The sequence below is a fragment of the Hippoglossus hippoglossus genome, chromosome 23 (genome assembly GCF_009819705.1).
Source record: "Hippoglossus hippoglossus isolate fHipHip1 chromosome 23, fHipHip1.pri, whole genome shotgun sequence".
Taxonomy (NCBI): domain Eukaryota; kingdom Metazoa; phylum Chordata; class Actinopteri; order Pleuronectiformes; family Pleuronectidae; genus Hippoglossus; species Hippoglossus hippoglossus.
In genome coordinates, this window is record NC_047173.1 from 11,397,557 (window position 1) to 11,415,593 (window position 18,037).

Sequence of the window (18,037 nt, forward strand, 5' to 3'; positions counted from 1 at the left end):
AGGTATAAGAGGACACAAGCTGTGGTGCACAACTTCTGCTTCTGATCCGATAAGACGGCATCCTTCCTGACGAAGCTGACTGAAGGGATAATAAGGTAAGTTTCTGATCACTGTGTTCCTGGACACAAGCATCACAGAGCAGACAGCCGTAATCCAAACACCCCTCAGGAGGGCAGCATTGCATCACAGATCCCTCTCGCGGCACAGCCTCTCAGGTTGAGATGCAGTAACAGGAGATGGCAGTGAGGCATCATTGATGCGCCTCTCTGTAGGTGCCCTGGCTTGCATTCAAGATGATGGATGTTTTACATTAGTCTGTGGTGACAGCAGCTTATGTTTGTGTTTCACTAAATGTCAGCGAGTATCATATTCAAAAAATCTGGCAGGAGAGCCGCTGTGTGTGACTCCACATTTTACAGCTTCCATACTGTGTGACTGACCTTCATTGCTCTCTGTCTCACTGCCGTCCCTCTCTCTGTGTGTATTTGTGTTTAGAAACCTGCAGACAGAATGTATTATTAATTTATTATCGGTGTTACGTGAACAAAGAGAGGACTCTTGTTGAGGGAATTTGCTGAACTTTCTTTGTAGATTTGGGCAATTATTTGTGCGTAGTAAGTCGAGGGTTCGGATTGTGTATCTGTTAAATTTGTGTTTCAAGTGCACTGCAGAAAAACACAGTCTCAGGTACGATGATGGAGAGAAAGGCAAATGAAACAAGCTCCGTTTATTTGCCCTCTCTTCTTCTACTTCTTTCATCCATGGTCTGTGGTCGGGTAGAGATAAGGCTTACAGTCTGGGGGTCCGGAATCAATAAGGGATATAATTGCTGAGGTGTAAGTGAGGATAATTGAAGGTAATTGTGTGAACCTTCGCAAGCACTGGAGAGAGGGCGACACACCGAAGAGGAGGTCGATGGTGAAGAAAATGATTCTCGCTGTAGACGTCCTATAGTGACGGTACAAAACATTTCCATGGCATCAGTTGTCGCTCTTTAAACGTTGCATAAAACAAGATTGATCGGCTTGAATCTAAATCACAGCTTCAAACCAGTGTTGCGTTTGTTCAGATAAATCTTTGGTCGTGTGTGTTGTTGATTCTTGAGCCACAGATGGTTAGTCTGGGAAAAAAAGTCAGAAATCTGTTGATTTGAGGTCGAATTGCCTTGTTGTAACTCCATAGTAGCCAAAACCCCAACATCATAGCTGTATTGTTGCTGGCCAGTATTGAAGTAGTTATTGCCTTGCTGAATGGCACCTCAACAGTTGTATATGTGGGAAGAGTGTTCACTTGTTTGCCCAAATCATTTCAGCCCAGCAGTGTTAAAACATGCATCTGTTTCAAGACATAAATCTGCAGTTTAAAGTCGTATTGCACTGTAGATTTTAACAGTAAATAGTGTTCTCGTAAATTGTTGCTTTGCGTGGTTTAGATAAATGCTGTGTGTGCATTTCAGGGAACATACATAATACTGATTGAGGAAAACCTCTCATTCTATCAAGTGTTTTTTTCAGGGTTGGACTTTTCAGGAGCAGTCAAAGGTGAAATATTCACAATCGCCAGCAGGGGGCACTGTACCGCCACGCATTGACCCGTAACTGCTGCAGAAACTTTGCTCTGCAGAGTCATGCCCGTTGATATGACACATTCATGCATATTTCACTGTGGGAACATTCAAAGATTATGTCCATCTAGTTCCCCGGAGCAAAATTAATCCACAATCTGTGCTGCGTTATCTTCCTGTGGATTATATGGAATTTAGGTTTGGTTGAATTTACTTCTTGTTGCAGAAAATAAGTGTTAACATGAGGGTTCGAAAAAAGGAAAGGCTGTATAGTGTAACCTTGAAAGTAAAAACTACATCGTGGTGGGTACGCTGTGTAAGAGCTGAGAGAGAACAGCTTCTTTGAATACACGGTTCTCACTTTATGGACTTTCATATTTTCTTCTCTCTTCTTCTTCCTAGATTTTCTTGTAGCTCCATCAAAAGTTTTTAAAGCCTGATCGATTCTAGCTTTTTAGAGCTGACACCAAAAAAATCTGATTAACTACAAAATGTTCAAGATGCAAAACATTGCAGACAAAACCAGACTTTGTATTTCCAAGCATCATCTTACCTGGGCTAGGGAACATTGCCACCTTACCTGCTGCAGAGTTGCATGAACAAACGTCTGCTGCGCAAACAATGTAGTGATGAAATGGTTTAAGTACCTCAAGTAATCAATAGTAGGAGTCAATATCAGCAGCTGAACGTAGCAGTCTGGATGTTTATTGGTTTTACTTCTTTGCCAAACATACCACAGCCGAAAAAGAACATGTACAGAATGCAAAACCACACGTGTGACTGGGAGCAGTGGTTGGATTAGCTACAGTGTGAGAAATGTTAGGCGCGGAGTTGTAAATGCATCGATGCTCTGTCACCTGCCTTGATGCTGCAGCTGAGGTTTCCAGGTGATCACACGACTTCACAGCTCTCAGCGGCTCAGATGTAGCCGCTGCACGTTTCCCCCCTTGTAGATCCCACTCCCCCGGGGGGGTTTGGTTGAAGGACGCTGTCAGTGATGAATGCTCTATGTAATCTAACAGGATATTTGATTGGAAGGGCTCCTGTTATTTCTCTGTAATTTCCCATTCAGCTGGAAAAGGGGATGTGAATAGATGCTGAATGTTTGGAACATAGTCGACTTTGTATTAATTTCATCTAGTTTTCTGTCTACCTGCTGCAGATATGCACGTTTCATCATGTTCTCCCCCAGCTCTCCTCCACTCTCTATCTCTCCGTATTATTTGTTCTTTAACTATGAGGTTTATAAATACAAGATGGGAACAATGATTTCAAAGCAGTGAATTCAAGAATTTTAGAGCGAATCTGCTGCTGTGTGTGAGACGGGAAGAGAGGAGTGAGTGTAGTGTTTTCATTACAGATAATCAAGTCAAGGCTTCGCTGTTATTCTTCAAGCACAGCCTGTTGTCAATAGAAACAGGAGTGTGGAGAGGGTTGATAATAAAGGGCAAGAAAAACGGTGAAGGGGAAGGCAAGCTGAAAATGTAGAGTAACAACCATCAGTGAGCTGTCTCTCACTGTGAATTGTCTCTCCCCTCCTGACATGCTCCCCTGCTTAATTGGAACTGTAGTGCATGTAATGAACCTGTTTATTGACTTATTATTACACTATTCCCCGTTAGCAAAGTGTTATTGTGCGAACGTCCAGGACAAACGCTAAGCAGAGGAGAATGGAGGGAAATCTGCGCACTTTGAAATGCTGCAGGTGCACTTTGATGTCTCCTCACACGCGCTGATCACTGGGACCAACATAATTGGGCCCCTGTCGGCTTGTGTGGCGCCGGGAACGCTCGTTTTAACGCCTGCCAAACAAGGGAGTGTTGCCTCTCCAAGCCGGGCGACTGTGCATCCTGCAAGCTCAGTTTTTCAACGCAAGACTGAACATCATGAGCAAAGCAGAAAATGGGCACTATAGTGGCGTCCAGAACACCTTGTAAAGGCAACTTCTAGCGTGTAAAAAACAGATGTGACATTTCAACTGCAAGGACTGACGACAAGAGAATGTACACGACAAAATGTGAGGGTTTGTCATCACTGTGCTGAGTGTACTATACGTTTACAGGGAGTTTCAAGGTGTTTATCATTATCATTGTTGTTCCATTTTATCATAACTAGTGCAGTGCCTGCTCTAAACACGTCTGTATGGAACAGGCTGTTTGCTTGACCTGTGTTTGCAGCTTTCTTTCTGAAACTGTAACAGTGACGTGCAGTAATTGAGCCGTGATGAGTGAAGACCTGGACTCAGTCTGCAGAACCCTGAAGCCACCGCTGCTGCACAAAGAGCTGTTCACCTGTTTATTCAAAGTTCAGTGAAGCTCGACTCAGTAAGCAAAACCCTGAATTGGAGAATTGGTTGTCGTGAACGCGCTGTTGTCGTGATCGATGACTTGACTTTGGTTGATGAGTCCCAGTCGCCCCTGCTACAGTGCACTGGTCGCCTGTTTATTCAGAGTTTATTAATATTGAATGTATTGTGAGGCCAAAATCACACCAAATCCAACACCGCTCTTCCTTGGGCACTTAACAATACACGTGCCAAGTGTGAGGCTGATAAGATAAACGGTTTTCGAGACAGAGATTTCTGGAATTAGTAGATAGATAATTGGACCCTGACTTGCCAGAGACACTTGTGAGTTGCAAAGAAAAGGAAAAGGGGAGGAACGATCTGCTTCCAACTGTAAAGAAGTTTCAGGTTTGTGTCTTTATTTATGTGTTACCTAGTGTTGCATCTACATCAACATTGGAGTACCACTTTCAAATTGCACATACTGATTAAAATAAGTTCCCTAAATATCCCAGATTTTTCATTTTCCATTAATTATTCTCTAAGAAATCTATGAAAACGTTGAAATGCGGCATATCTTTCAACGTTAGAGAAAGTTCCATGTTCCATGATGATCCATTTAGTAGTTTTTGCGTTATCATCCAAAAAAACTAATACCAGCGAAAACTAACCCTCCATAGTGTTGGTAGGTACTCTGCAGTACATTCTGCCAGCTGTAAACTGTGTACTGACACGGTAACCTCAATACTTGTCGAGCTGTTATACAAAACTAGCTTCATCAGCAATCTCCCATCCCAACTCAAACTAGAAGAGCATTCAGAGAGCGCATACCTCTGCCAAGGCTCACGCCCCGGCACCCCTGATCCACTCCAAACATTCCTCCTTGACTCATCCTCCACATCTTTACAAAATGTCATGGAAATCAGTTCAGTTGTTTTTGTGTAATCCTGCTGGAAGACAGAGACAAAAAAAGTGGCAATGAAGACACACCTTCTTTGACGGAGGTAATAACCTGGTTCGACTTGGAGGAAGCGCATATTTTGACACCAGTGACTAACTCTGTCATACTTAATTGCACAATATTTTTTAATTACTTTTAATGAGCTTCATTAAGTTCTCACACACTCCTCTTTTGAGTTCCTTTTTTAAAAATGTAATAAGGGGAAGTGTCGTTCTCACACTGAGCGCTTGTAGAGTACAACAGTGACACAAAGCATTGTTTGTCTTCTCCTCGTAGCCCATGATGTTGAATCTTAGTATATGTGTCACAATGTATTTCAGCAGTTTACTCCACACTTCATTAACGGAGGAGGAATATTTGCCATCGGTCTTTCTTGTATGTACAGTACTTGTATGTCTCTCGAGCCATTTGTTATCGCAGTCAATTGGGCTCCGTCCACACCACAACCGACTGTATTATCTCAGCCAAGATTCCCTGATGCTGATCCATTTAAAGCTGGAGAAAAGGAGCTGACGAGAGGCAAAAAGTAACTCTGTTTTTAAAGGCCAACCACTCTCTCTCTCTCTCTCTCTCTCTGTGTGTGTGTGTGTGTGTGTGTGTGTGTGTGTGTGTGTGTGTGTGTGTGTGTGTGTGTGTGTGTGTGTGTGTGTGTGTGTGTGTGTGTGTGTGTGTGTGTGTGTGTGTGTGTGTGTGTGTGTGTGTGTGTGTGTGTTCTTGTGCTGTCCTTTCTCTAATTGACCAGTTGCGGCTACGTGCTCTGCCTCCTTAAAACCCCCATTGATCCCATAGCCGTTTCACAACAGGCCTTACTGCTTTTCTTCTTGTACCCTCCGTTCCAGCCGTCCGTAACACTTACTGAAGCGGCGAGGGGAAAACGGTGAGGACTGTGATTGTCGAGTGAGGGAAAATAGACGGATTGCAGAGGGAAAGGGAAGCGAGTGGAGGAGAGAGACCAATAAAGAAGAAAAGAGATCATATGAAAGGACAAGATGTCTGTGTTTCGTCACTTTATGAATCCAAATAAACACTTTATATTTTTTGAATTAAGGATTACATTTGAGATTATATGGACCAAATCCTGCAGAACATGTGTGCCAGTTGCCTTGTACTAAAATGTTAGTGCTCCCATATTTCCTGAATGTCGCATTTAGGGACGATAACCTAACGGAGAACTTTAATGCATTCTCATCTAAAGTATATAGTATTCAGCCTACCTGGGTGTGAAATGCACTCCACATAACCTTGTGATCTGGGTTTGTACCTTTTGTCACCCCTCTTGCTCGTGACTTTGTTGTGCCTTTATAAAAGCTCAACCTTTTAAAAGCAAATAGAATTGGGATTGCCTTCAGCTTTGGGCTAAGGTCACAGAAGAGGGTACTTTCAGACCTGGCTGCCTTTGACTGCGAGCTCGAGCACATTTTCAAGGAGAGAAACTTGGGGAAAGTCTTGCTTTACAAACTTCCATGTGTTTTATGGGGTCGGTGTGAAGATGGAGCCCTGCCAAACATCCTATACGCTTCGGAGTTGCTCTGGCTCGATAATAATAAATGACCTTTGACCCTTCTTGCTCCAGGACTCTACCGCGGGGTTCGGGGTCAGGGCTATTAAACCTGGCTTAATAAGCTGCTGATTCCAGGTATGAAAGTTCAGAGTCGGCAAAGTCCGAGTCTGGTCCTGTCAGCAAACTTCCGAGATGAGATGAAGAGTGTGTCTCACGGTCTTTATCAAGAATGACACTTGCAAATTCACAATGTTAATCCTTTGAATTTTGGGTATATTTGGCACTTTTTCACCCATTAGATGGTACAGAGTTTTGTAGAAAATGATGCAGGCATCACAGTGAGCCTGTTAAATGTGGAAGAAAAAGCTATTGCTGCTGAAGAGCCACTAATACAAACATGCTGGACTCTGTCTCCAGGCTTATTACCACATACTGGGGCCCATAATTTCATTTTAGCGTCCCTGGAGACACAAGGAATTAGTTGTGTTTCTCATCCTGGTTTGCACTGCAGATTGTCCTTGTTTGAGATTCATCACTTTAAGGATAATCCAACACTTATGTGTCATTGATGTGGAGCTCGGTGTAATTGTTGCTTTGAGTTTTTATATTCCTTTGTTCCCACCAGGCCACTTTTTGTTTTGCTGGTGCTGCAGCCGGATTTGCTGCATTGCACAACCTTCAGTCTTATTGGCTAGATTATGTAAGAGAACAAAATTTGTATCAAATACAGGTATCATCAGTATCGAGGGGTTTATTTGATTTGGATTAGTGACTATATTATCTCCAGAAAAAGCATAAGAGGTCAATAATAGCTGAAATATTCCTCTGTATTTGTTGGTGAAATAGCTTTTGTGTCGACTTTGGTCTTCTTTTGTGACAAGTATGTGCATCTTGTGTGTTTTGTATGTGTGTATGGCTTAAAATCTGTTAGAATAAAGCTTTATTTTTGTGAAATAGGTTGTGAATTGCTTTGCTCCTGAGAATATACTAGATATCTCTTGATGTTTATAGATGTGGTTGTTTTTTCACTATTCATTTGCATATAAACTGAAATTATTTGCCATTTGTAAAACTTCATGCATTCAGGGAGCCATAAAAAACATCTAAAGAAATGTAGCGTGTTTCATTTTCTTTGTAATTTAGATTCATTCTGTACATCTGACAAAATGTATGATGCCCTATCAGTGTTACTGTTACCTGTATGTACAAAATTAGAAATGCAAATGACAAAAAACACATTGATCCCCTTCCTACATGTTTAGCACTGCAGTTTGCTCTACAGTGTCTTACTCCTGCGAGTCAATGCATTTTTAATGTGGACTTATTTTCAGCTGAATAATTTAGTGCATGGTCAGCAGCAGGGGTGATCCAGAATCCATCTGATGAGCAGAAAGAGCACAGGGGGTATATCCAGTTCAGGAAATTTGAATGGGCATTAAAATGCATATTGTTGCACTATGTGTACTATATGGATTGAGTCATGTTTGTAGATTTAAGTCTTTGCATGAAGCAAGATCTATGGCACTGTATTATATTTGGGGCTGTACATCAATATACTGTTTATCGTAATTATTTTGACTACTGTAGGAGTATTGTATGTCATGTTACACATTTCTGTGTAAGGTAATAATATCAAGTCTGATAACGTCCAGTTCCTGTATCCAGTTCCTATATGAACAACTCTTCAGGTCAGTATTTAAATCTCTGTTCCAGTGTAATGGCAGCAGGATAAATTAGAGTTGGTGTTTCTAGGATTGAAAATCCAGTTTCAAATACCTGGTAGTCCTGTCGGCAAGGGTTTGGTCCTTGGGTCTGGACCTTCCTCAGAGTTTGCCTTTCACATATGAAGAACACAGCAGGAGATCGTCTCGCTCAGACGCTTTAACAACAACTAGAAAATGTTGTGAACATTCGGGTTAGGAATGACGTCTGTGTAGAGCAGGCAGGACATGACGTATGAATTCCACAATCCATCACATAAATATAAAATAAAAAAACATCTACTTGTCCGTTGTGGACATTTTCCTGCTGTGTTTTTACACTTTTTACCATTTGTGTTCTCACATACAGCCCCTCCAGAAAATCTCCAGAGTTCATTGTCTTAAAGCAGCTATTCTGGGACTATTAGGCTTATAATATGCAAGGAGTTAGAGAGGCGACCAGTTTAGCTTCACCTTTGTAACGTCTGTATTATGTAGTTGTACAACGAGCACTCGATATGCAGCTGCAACGTCCAAATTATGTGGGCTGGTTTATTTTCTCAGACCTAGGCCCCCTGTCGCCACACACAGGACTGTATTAATTTGTTTTATGGCATTAGAGCATTATGTAAATATGTACATTGTCAGTCTCAGGAGGAAGAGTCCACTGATGGGTCTGAATAGAGCATCCGAGGCGTGCAATTTAACAGCTCGCCATGAATGCCCCCGCAAAACACATGTCAGCTTGTCACACACACACACAAATGGACATCATCATGCAGGAAAGGACGTCGACCCATCTGCGCCAGGGGTAGACCCGTATGTCCGAGGGGTGGGGGTGGGGGGTGCGGTGGGGGTGCTCGGCCTCTTTTATTTACTATGGCCGCGCACTCGGGTATGAATGTGAGGGTTTGTGAATGGCCTGTTATTAATGAGGCCTCATTCGTCGCAAGCAGACACCCAGGGCTGCTGCTGCTTAGTCGCATGCCCTCAGCCGACGTGAATAACAAAAGGCAGAGTGGGATCATTAGGCCCCCGGACACCCGAGGGGTCCAGCACTTTAATCACGTTTGTGTAATGAATGCAGCTGCTGTGAATCACTGCTTATTCATAATGTCTCTGAAATGCACTTGTAATGTGGTATTAATGTTTCTGCTGCTCCGCCAGAGGTGGGTGGGTGGGTGTGTGTGTGTGTGTGTGTGTGTGTGTGTGTGTGTGTGTGTGTGTGTGTGTGTGTGTGTGTGTGTGTGTGTGTGTGTGTGTGTGTGTGTGTGTGTGTGTGTGTGTGTGTGTGTAATTGAAGAAATTGAGATGGTGTCAGCTTTATTAGTCATAGACAGTGGCCCCATGTTTTGGTTGGATACAGTGACAATGTTATGACGAGGCCTAAGGTCGTGTACGATTGATCACCACCCTGGGATTTCCTTATTCTACCCTCGTGAGTAGGAAATGAAAAATCACAAAATCTGTATGTGTGATAGTAAAATGTTAGAATAGGCTCTGACATGTTAGCTTATGACTGGATGTCCACAGTAGATAGAATAGATGTGGCTGTAGCTACTGTGTAGAAACATATAACAGATCACTGCCACTAGTAGTTTTAACTTGCTTATTCTCAGAGGCATTTCCTATTCCAGAGGTAGCATTTAAGTTCCTGGTGCCTTGTGCTGAGCGAGCATTGTCTGTTCAAATGAATCCTGCCACTTCAAAGTGTGGTGAATTGTACAGGACTCCAAAAGACTGATGAGTAGAGATTTGATTTTGCTTGGGTCACATAGAATCCGAATGGTCTTCCACTCAAATAAAAATTCTACTATTTGTGTCCTAAATCATACAGTTGGTAACTGGGTTTGTCTACTTTAATGTAAGCTCCCTAAAGCATGCGTGATCAGACTCCAAATGAAGGACCTTACTCCATTTGTCTTCCTCCGAGGGGGCTGTGCCAGCTCCAACGTTTTCCCCAGCTGTTTGGCTTAACAAACCACCCCTGGCAAAATGCATGACACCCTCTCGTCGTTTTGATCTCTCTACGCCTTTGTGCTCGGCGGAGCGACAGCGGTCGTCTCTACGTGGCGTCAAGTCTCGAATAATCTAAATTAAAATGGCTAATCTTGTTATTAGGCCAGCCCTGTTGGGCCACATGCACTTCTATACATCTGCCTGTCAGCGTCTCCTTTTTCTCTCTTTTTATGGTCATCACTGGAGCCAAATGGCACCAAAGGGATTCAGAGCGACTCTGCGCTGCCCTTCAACAATTTACATTAGTTTTAAGAGTGTCGTGTTGATCGCTGTCTCCTTTGAGGCCATTGTAAATCTGCTCTCTGCCTGTGCCAACGCATCTGCCTTCTTAGTATCGCAAGTTACAATTAATTCCCAGAAGGAGGATCAGGCCTAAATAAATCTCAGCTCTGTTTGGTTTGAGTCTTCAAGTACATCTGGACTTTGTAAAGGATAGAGAGCAGAGGCCACTGTCTTAAATCCCACCTTTTGTAAACTGCAGCTCTGTTTCATGCAGACACAAGAAGGAAGTGTAACGACATCTGCTGCATTTTACTCTGGATTTCTGTCTATTTGCATATGCATAGGATGAATCATTGTTGTCATTTTAATGAAGGGGAGGGGGAACTCCCTCACGGGCAAAAAGAGACCATTTTGATGGCAGACGTGCTTTCATGATCAGCTTAATAGGCTATTTTACCGGGGAGCGGCATCGAAGTGGAGCGTATTAAGAAAGTGGCTCATAAACTGCCTGGATCCCCCAACGCTCACTGTCATCATCATCGTCATCATCATCATCGCAGACAGACAAAAAGCATTTTCAGTATTCTTTACCCTCATCATCTCCCCCCCCCCCCCCCCCCCCCCCCCCCCCGCTCACCCAGTTGTTTCATATTTCTGAAGCTGGGAGCGATCTGGTTAGTGTGTTAATGGATCAGAGTGTCATGTGAAGGTGCTTTCAGGAAACCAAGGAAGGTGTGGTCTGTCTAATCTATGCCAGCCTCTGACCAGCGTGACTCATAATAAATGTTCACCTTCTCCTTATTATTCTGCAGATTATACTGTTTTTTTTATTCCTTTGCTGTTCTCCCCCAGGGTCCCTTAAGCCTCACCAAGGAACATTTAACCACGCTTTAGCAAAATTATCCTTAAAGTGTTGTTAGTTTTAGGTCTCCTAATTACAACATGTAGTGCTTTCTATAATTTAACTACAACTTATTCTATCTGACCATTGCTGGCTTTTAACAGACTGTAGCTAAATATTGAAAAAGCACAGTGGTCTGCCGTTCCCAAAACCCAACGCCTTTCTGCGCCAACTCACTTTGTCATTAACTGCTTCCCAAGGGGAACAGATTCAACACACGTCCTTCACTCTTTCTCTAATCTGTCCTCAACTTACTTTGGAATAGAAACAAAGTGATGTGATTTATAAATAATGAAGCATCACTATGTCAGAGGTGGAGGAAAGTTGAGATGAATCTTAATAATGGAGCTGGGAGTGGAGCATTAAGGGTCTTCCACTGAGGTTAGTAAAGTAGTGCGGTACCATGGGCAGGGCCAGTGGGTAAAACTCAGCATCCATTAAACTGAAAGCAGCATCATTAGACTGAGAACCCAATTTTAGTATTCTTTGGGTTCACACTAGCTGTGTCTCAAACTCAGGAGCTGCATCCTTCAGAGGACGCGATCTACCCAGTTCATGGAGACGCCTCCTTCCTGGGCCGCGTAGACTGTGAAGACTGAACCGAAATGAGGCTGTCTGGTCTACACAGGCTTTCAGTGATCGATGTCACCAGCTTGTCCTGCCCTTATTGCTATTGCCTAGCAACAGAGCTGAAGTTGGACACGCCCCCTTTGTTTGTTGTTTATAATATGTGCACTGTTAACTGGTTGAGTTGAAGCCTGGTACTCAAGCATTGGATATCTTGTCACTTGCCTGGACCTTTACCTCTTTGAAAAAACGGTTTGTCACTGAAGTGCTATGAATTCTGGGATAGGTTGGGAAGGGTTTGAAGGAGGCTTAGAAATTGGACAGTCTAGTTGCGCCGCTGTGACACAATCGGTCTTCATACGCAGCCTCCTAAGGACGCAGCCCCTGAATTGAGACGCAGCTTTATTATGAGCACCATATCCCCATGCTTTACTCCGCAGCATATCACAATGCCTGGTTCCATACTTGATTCAAACAGGTAACTCCTTTAAATATATTACTAAGTGGCAATGACATTTGACTATCAGAAAAAGTCATTACCAACAAGCTAAAGAATATTTATTGTAAAAAAAAATATGCAACCTGTTGCCACTGATACTGTTTATCTCTGTTCTGAATTATCTGCAACTGGTGAGTAAATGGCAGCACTTTGTATATATTGCAAATGCCAATTAGCGTGATCCAGGACTGATAGAGATGGTATTCAGATTTGGTCGGCAAATGAGTGATTTAAAAAAAAAATGATTGTCAGAAAAGGTCAACACGTGAATGGGGAGCAATTCGCTGATGTGCGCTAAGTACGTTGCTGTGTCCTTTTAATGTAGTGCGGCTGATTTAATTTGACTGATTAAATTCAGTTTTGATGGATACAGCTGTGTTTTTGCACTCGGGATATGAAGTTGTTTAGTTAAAGGGAAACTACCTGAATTTCCTATGGGCTGCCAGTATTAAAGGTTAGGTCTCCACTGTATGGAGGTCAACAAGCCTCCGTGTTCTTAATCACTGTTTAATGGCAACTTCACCTCAACATCCACCTTTGAGACACTTCAGAAATGAAGTGAGCATTAGAGAAGCTTCTGTGAATGAGTACATATTTCTAAATTTATATTGCTTAAAGTATTCCTATATCTTGCCTTTTAACTACAGTATATGTGTTTTGAGGTTATGGACTATGGACCCTAATGATTAACATTTTGTATCTGTGGGTACGGCTTCATGCTTTCTTGAGATTCATTATTTTGAATTTGGGGCGAAGCAGTACCTAGTTTATACTTTTGTGTTGGAGCGTCTTTGAAAAGACAAAGTCTTTTCACCACCCAGACTGTAAGCCTTGGGAAATATAATTAATTTTGTTCCTTGGGAATGAACAAAGTGTGCACAGCCACTGTTTACAAATGGGACAGTTTTAGTTTGAAGCAGTTTCATATACTGTGCTATCCAACATTTAGGTTATTAGGAAGGTCTGTGATCTGTGATTGTGTGAAAGTAAAGAATTACCATTCAAATGGACGCATCTGTTTTCTCTGATAAGAACAATGCAGTTTGGAAAATCGTGTCCTTTTGTGCACTTACTATTTCGCTATTGTAGAGCAATCGTTGTCAGATGATAAATATTGAAAGTACACAAATACAACAATATACTCGACATTTCTGGACTTCTACTCAGACATAAAGTGTTGTTTACCAACCCAGATTATCAACCATCGTAGTTTGTTTGCTTTGCTGAAAGTTGTTGGGCGCAGAGTTAAAAAAGTCAAGCTATAATGTCCCTCGACTCATTTGTGTGTTCATTTGCATTTTATAGATGCTACATTTTCATTTACACACTGTGCTTAGAAGTTAATCTCCACAGGGCTCTGGAATGAGATAGAGACATCAGGCCTGCTTCAAAGATGAAGTGCTGCTCCCTCATTGAGGAAAGATGCGAGTTGAAAAAGAGGCTAAATAAATAAGCATCATTATAAAGGGGCGTGTAATTAAGCAGTATAGGCAGCTTTAATGTTTTGATTCGGCTATCACCAGAAATCAACTTTATGTGCCAGGTATAAGGCTCATGCCATCTGTAGATGTGGTATGATATGCAGCATGTGCATGAAGGAAATGATGAGCAGACACAGTCAATTACACATTATTCAATCCTTTCCTCTAAAAATAGACCCCACCATCTGTTGGGCCCTTGGACTAAACCCCCATGTACAGTATTTAGTTTATAAATATCGCCGGCCAGGAGAAGGTGCTTTTTCATCTTCTAATCCAACTTTTGCTAATTGGTAACCAAATTAGAGACTTGACCTCTGTTTAAACCCACGTGTTAGTATATTACCTGCCTGCATGCTGGTGTGTGCGAGGCGGGGAGTGAGATGTGAGAAGGTGAATTATGCCAAGGTACAGAAGAGGCTGAGATGAGGAGGGGAGAGGGCAACTTTTAACTTGGCCCCCATCCAGCCCTCATATCAGCTGTCTGTTGAGCTTTTTCAAAGGCAATTTATTTTTAGATATTTCAAAAACTCATTTGAAGGCGATTTTCGCTGTGTGTCTGCAGCCCTCTGCTCCAGCCTCCTCCCGCCGCACTCGTGTTACCCCCCTCTCATGTGGCACTCGATGTGTCACAGAGCCCATTCCTTGGCAGTCAGCACAGTTTTGATTTAATTCTGAGGGCCATCTGTAATCCCCTGCAGGACACAGAGGCCCATAGCCCTGCGCACCACACCTCTATATCTAACTCTCTATCTGCCACTCGTTCCCTCTGCTCTCTCAGGACTGTACCTTTTCTTTCTTCCACCCATCCGCCCACCAACCCACGGCTCTGCTTGCTCCCCTGCGGTACTTCCAAAACATCTCATACATGCAGGCGATAATGGACTTGCAGAGCAGCAAAGAGCTATTGCAGGTATTCACAGAGGCAAAGATGAAGGAGAACTTTAGCAACGACTAGAATGTGCTGATGTTCAGCATTGTTTGTATTTAAGTAAATGGTCATGTTTCAGCGAAAAACTCCCAGGAGTCGTTATCCTACACAGTTTTGCTGCATCGTCCTCCAGGAGCATCTTAAGGTATATGGGTCATCAAAATAGATCTCTGTGTATCTTCCATTTACAATTCTGATTGAAAAATCCTCAAGAACATTGAAATAAATTACTGTCCTATTTAGATTTCTGCTGAATAAGGCAAAGCTTCTTGTGGCCCCCGGCAGAGTTTCCTACAAAGCAAATGAAGACTGTCCTAAAAAATAACTCTGTACCATGTTGGGGACATGTATGACCCATATTGGGGCCACACTTGTACTCTTAACACGCCTTTATATCATTTGGTTTAACATATCAAGTCAATCAAAGCATTTTATTCGATGTGTGATCACAATGATTGGTCTTAGGTCTATTGAATTTTAAGATGTTTAATTATATTCTCAGGTACTTTCCATGACGTAAGCACCAGGGAATCAGACTTCGATACAGACTCGAGCTTTTGCTGCATTCAGACTCGTTTAGGTTGGACACTCAGCCGTGGGCTTATTTTGTGAGTTTAATAGGCCATAATAATTTGGTATAAGTTATTCATAGCTCTATTAATACTGTTACATTATTTAATTTTATGCAAGTGTAGTTAAGTTAGCGCCAAGGTGCCTAAAGACGCCCTGAATTGTGGGCTTTGCTGGAATCACTGGATCAACAGCGATTTTATACCAGTTGGTTCACACATTATCCGATTGAGTCATGCATTATCAATTTCTGATACATATGGATTTTACATCAAATTTGACTAAGACGACAAATCATTTGAGACAATAGCTCTGAATCTGCTTTGATGTATTGGATTCAAACTTCTTCTTTTCTGTATGAAATATAGAATATATATATATATATATATATATATATATATATATATATATATATATATATATATATATATATATATATATATATATATATATATAATACAAACCTGAACCCACAGTTTGGGAGGTGGGGCTCTGAGCTGTCAACTCTTGGCCTCGGAGCGGCCCTGGTACCGAGAGAAAATGTTGAAATAGGAGAAAAGTTACACAAGCTTGGTGGAACTATCTCTCCCGGACATTTTCTCTTCACAGCCTGATTGGAACCTACCCGGCGAGTGTCTTGCTGTCGGGGTGAAGCAGTTTGGTGGTCGGTTGAGTCTGTAAGCTCTGGTCAGAGATAAGCACCTGGCTGGAGAGCTTTTTCCATTTCCAAGTCAAGAAGTGGCTGCAACTCAGCACTAAAGAGACCTAAATACTCCTCACTCTTCCTGTCTCGCTCTCCCCTGTGGAAGTTCTCCTTCCTTCTCTCTGTCTTTACGGGACTTTCAATCTCTTTTCAAACTCTCTCGCTCTGTCTCCCTGTGGCCCCAAAGAGCTCCAGTTAGCCTAATTCCACCCCGGGCCTTTTTAGGGGTCACATTGTCACTATCAAATATTTAATCATTTCACCGGTACTCCACTTTCCAGTACTTTTTTAGTGGTCAGGAAGTATTAAGTTGATGAGACCACTTTAATTCCACTCGTGGAGATTGTGGATATCTGCCCAGTTTTGGCTGACTGCTGAAGTAGTAGTGAGGGGTTGTGACACTGCTGTGAGTGTTAATTAGAATGATCAAGGGGCCACACTGCCTGTAATCCTTCATACCCTGATACCCTCAGGCAGAAATGTCTTCCTTATTCTTTTTGAGTTTTAGCCCTTATCGCTTCCTGCATAACGATACTTTTTGGGAAAAAAGGTCTACTTGAAAAAAAAAGATATTCTCAATCCACTAGTCTATGAGAGTTGCAATTTCTCTAGACAAAAAAAAACAACCAGATGAGTTGTAGGCTTGGAGATAATTGAAATATGGATTATGTAGAAGATGCTGTAGCTCAGTGTCAGTGTGATGGCCGTGGATCTTTTGTAAATTGAGCGTGAAATGCCATCCGATTGTTGTTAAGATATGTTTGGCCTTTAAAGTCATTGCATTGAATGAATAGCTGAATAGAAATGAGTCCTTAATTGTTTCCTGTTTTCACTTTTAATTACTAATCCAACCACTTAGCAATGGCGCTCACATAAAATAATCATGGGCAAGAGTTTTAATATTGTTTATTTTAAAACCAACAATCATGTCTTTGGTAAATTATTCATATTTGATCTGGTTAGTTTTGGTTTCACGTTTCAATTTAGAGAACACACTAATTTGTTTTTTGATTGGAAGAAATAAGTCTGAGATGGTATCTTCTTTTAAGTCTTGGCAGAAAAAATGTTAAAAGTTTTTTTGATTGAATGGAGAAAATGAATGAACTGGTTCACTTTGTTAGTTTCTCTGTCACTGTAATATCATTATTAGAATCAGTAGTATCACTGCAGCTGCTTTCAGACATGCACTGAACTCCTGAGATTATCCGCACTTTCTCCAGAGGAGGATTATCTGGGAACTTCTCCGCCTGGGCCCCTGATATAAAGTCTGCAGAAAGTCAGGAGAAACTGATGTGAGAACATAGCAGGGCATCCTCCGCTGGATTCAAAGGTGGCAAGGTGAAAAAGCAGAGCCACACTCGTAGAAGACACAGACAAATGTGTCAAGCGAGTTTGTGGTGATAAGAGCTGACACCGGCATTTTGTGTGTTGGAAATTTGACCACTGCCCTTTTTACAGTCTACCTGCACATCCCTGTGTCTTCTCATCACCGTGTCTCTGACTTTTCCCTCGTTTTCGTCACTTTCTTTTCTCAACATCAGCAGGTGATGTCTGAAAAGTGCTGGATCAGCAGCGCTCATGATGAGACCGGCTGATACTCTGTCTTGCTTGTGACCTTCGCCGCTCCTCTGATGTCCATAACAAATTGCCCCAGGGTATCAGCATGATACAGTAGCAACACAGCACAGGAATTATGGGTGTGTGTGCGTGTCTGTGTGTGTTTGAAAACTTTTAATTACAGTGCTGAGTACCCTCCTCTTCTATAAAATGTACATTGTTGTGCACATTTCATTTAATGCCTGTGAGACTGAATAACCTGATCGTAACACCTTGTGCATGCATAAATGTTGTGTCAAGTTATTAATTACTGAAACGCCTACACAAGCTTACATGTTTGCGTTTTTGTGGCCGCAGGCACAATTTTAAATTATAGGTGTGTACATGTTCATGATTGCCGGTCTGCTCACCTATTTTTGTTTACCCTTGTACCGTAGCCAGTGGCTGTAGTTATTAACGTGTTTAAGTGAATCATTGAGTGCAAATGGCCTATTGGTCAAGCTGTAAGTGGCTGTGTCATCCACGAGAGCTGCAGGGGGTGCAATTCTCTCTGTTCAATACACACTCTCAGCCCTAGATG